We start from the raw sequence: 3,156 nt of genomic DNA on the forward strand, positions 1-3,156 counted from the left end.
AAGCCCCCTGGAGGGACAATGGGAGGGTTTGCAGAGGGGACCCCTCAGTCCGGCCCCCTGGATCCTGGGTGGGAAGGCCATACGGGGGGTGGGGTGGGGGGGTGACCGCCCATCACCGCGAGCACTTGCTATAAGCACCATGAATAAATAATGGTTCCAGAGCCCACGTGATGGGGTGGTGGGGCTGGAGGGGTGACACAGGCTCCACAGGACAACATTTGTGTGGTCACCTTACCTGATTGAACTTTCAGGCCCTCAACAGGTTTTTCAGAGCAGCGAGCTGCAGGAGTGCCGTGGGACCCTGCTTGGATGATCAGACAGACGCAGAGGCAAATACATTTCAAAATTAAGGTAATAGGATATAGGCCTGAGTCTGGGCAGGAGGGAAGAGGGGGTCGGGGAGCGAGTCTGCTTTCTGTGACTGATGGGGGTGTTTCCACACCTGCACTTTCCAGGGAAGCTCCCACCAGTGACCTTGGGCATCTGTGGCCTGCTGACCTGGTGGAAGGACACCCCGGAGGGGCTTGTACCTCCATCTTGCGTGCAAACAGCCTCTCCCAAAAGAAAGGTGGCTGCCTGCGTTTCAGGTGCGTTCTTCCCAGACAGCGGGCAGATGTGATGACTATACCTGCACGAATGGGGCCTCTGAGGGCGGAGCGCAGCCAGTGTACATGTGTCCCTCACCCCCGCTTCCAGATGTGCGGGGCCACACAGGGTAATGGCACATATGGGCCAGGCTGACCCTGGCCTCCCAGACCCCACGGCCCAGTGCAACCGATGATGCAAATCAATTGATCCAAGACTCCCCTTCCTCGAGCCTGAGCTGTGAGCTGTGCACAGCCATCCTTGTCCCAGGGATGTGCGACTGGGCAGGCCACCTGCGCACCGGGCTCCACCCCAGCCACTTGCTGCAGCTGTGGCCTCAGCTGGCTCATGACCTGGAGCGGCTCCACCACCTGGGGCAGGTGGCACTGACCCTGCCATGTAGATGAGAGTCTCCTGTGTTCTGAGCTCCCCACAGTGCTGTGCCCTCTCCCCTCCTTGGACCCATGCAGGGGCTCCCTGGATAGGGACCTGAAGCTCAGTGGTGGAGTCAAAGGGCCCCGGCCTGGGCTGGCCCCAGTGCCTCTTGGCCCAGGTCCCTACTGGCCCTGGGACCTCTGCTGGCCAGGAGCTCTCGACCATGGGGAGGGGTGCTTGGGCCAGTGGGGCATGCCACTGCCCCTTAACTCAGGGTACATCCAGCACCCCTCGCCCTGCTTGTGGGTCAGAACGCAACATCACTCAGCAAGTGACCCCAACACGGATGCCCCGTGGCGCCTGGAGGAGGCCGCCTGGCTCGTCATTGATGAGCCCTGTGAGGGTGTCTGCTGGGAAGACATGCCTGTGGGAGGGGTCAGCTGCAGGGCCATGCAGGGCTTTGGGCACCGGCCCTGGGCCACAGCAGGGCCAGCAGGACGAAGCACCTGCCTGATGGTGACGAATGGGCCCCGGGGAGGCCTCAACCAGGCTGCTCTCCTCTGTGGGATGGAGCTGCGCTGCCCCCTGTGGGATGTGACAGGCCTGGCCCCTGTCTCAGTAAATGTGAGCCCGTCCTTATTGTGTGGAATAGATGAGGCCACTTCATGGGGGCCTGTGAAGGGCCTGAGTGAGCCCCTGGAGGAGGGAGCCAGACTGGCCAGCGCACACGGCTCACCCGGCCGACCCCGCCACCCACGTCCTTGCTTTTGCAGACAGTCCAGAAGCTGCCCCTCGTGTTCCCACCGGGCACCCACAGGGGCTGCCTCACCGTGTGTGTGTGTGGGTGCTCACTTCAGGCTGAGGGTAGGGCCTGCAGTGCTGGAGCTGGAGCTCGGAGGGCAGCTGGCCTCCTGGGCTCAGCCCCCTGTCTGGAAGGGAGCCAGGCCTGGTGGCTTCCTCTGCTTTTCCCACCTCTTTCCAGGAAGAGCAGCACCACCGAATGCCAGCTGCTGGCAGCTTCTCACTCTGTACCTGCACACCTGAGCGAGGATGCCGGGTCAGGGGGCCTTGTGGACGGGAGGCAGGGCCTCCCTGCCTCAGGCCACCTCACTGACCATCGGTTACTCCCAGACTGCCTGTGACATCTGCGCCTGCCACCAGGACCTTGTCCCCGACGCTGCACCTGGGAAGCAAGCTGGGGTTCAGGCCTTGGTGTCCGGGAGCCAAGCGAGTGTGAGTTACGAGAACCACAGGGCCTAACACTGTGGGTGGTCCTTACATGCTGGGAGGGGGCGCAGGGGGCTGCTGGTTCTGCCTGGGGACTCCAGGAAAATCTCCAGGAGGAGACAGACTGTGTATTTGAGGTGGGTCAGCAGAAGCGACAGGAGAGGCAGTTCAGGGAGAGGCAGGGAGGCGGCCGGGTGGTCTCCTGGGGAGGGCTTGTCGGGGTGGGGGCAGGAAACCACAGGGATGCAGCTGAACAGGAGGCGGGGGGGGGGGGCGGCAGGGGCGCTGATCAGGGCTGCCTGAGCCTTGAGCCGCCTTCCACCCACTCAGGGCAGAGGCTTAACTTGATTTAATAAGCTCTTCTTCTTGTCTTTAAATCCTATCAAAGGAATTGATTGTATGTTCTGAAATCTATGCGAAGAGCTGACTTGAGTCATTACCATGCGACTGTCCTGCTCATACCCATGGGCAGCAGCCCCACAGGGTCCCAGGTGGGCGAGACTGCACAGGCCGTGGGGCCCCTGCCTGCGGCCCAGACCTGCCGTGAAATGATCTATTGCTCACCCCGACCCGGGCACTCGGCCCACCTTTCCAAGCCTGTCTGTCATTGAGCAATTCAAGTTCATGGCTGGGATTACCAAGTGATGGAAATGTGAGGATCCCACTCCGGAGAATGAGGAAGGTGGCATTTCATGGCCGGTCCCCCTGGAGTGTCACTGGGGAGGGTGGGAGGAGAGCAGACGCACACCCATTTGGCTCCTGTTGAAGTGAGATACATTATTCCAGAATAATATAGTCTTGTTTCCACTAACTTTTCACTTTTCTGAACTCTCAGTTGCCCACGGAGCTGAGAGAGGGACACCGTTGCTGGAGCGGCTCTGTAATTCTAGAACAGCAGGAGGGAGTCGGCCTCAGCTCCCTCCTCTTCCTGAAGACGGTGTTCCCACTGGGAGACGTGCATTGAGGACT

General features: G+C 61.0%; 1 long non-coding RNA gene across 1 annotated transcript; it reads left to right on the plus strand.

Annotated features, from left to right (window-relative positions):
• Window positions 1-201: 201 nt before the first annotated feature.
• Window positions 202-2,187, plus strand: LOC141568860 (uncharacterized). Its single transcript, XR_012492093.2, has 3 exons — window positions 202-351; window positions 456-587; window positions 1,943-2,187. It is a non-coding gene; the product is annotated as an uncharacterized LOC141568860 (long non-coding RNA).
• Window positions 2,188-3,156: the final 969 nt, after the last annotated feature.

The sequence above is a fragment of the Rhinolophus sinicus genome, chromosome 1, assembly GCF_057876585.1.
Source record: "Rhinolophus sinicus isolate RSI-liver-muscle chromosome 1, RSI-T2T, whole genome shotgun sequence".
Taxonomy (NCBI): domain Eukaryota; kingdom Metazoa; phylum Chordata; class Mammalia; order Chiroptera; family Rhinolophidae; genus Rhinolophus; species Rhinolophus sinicus.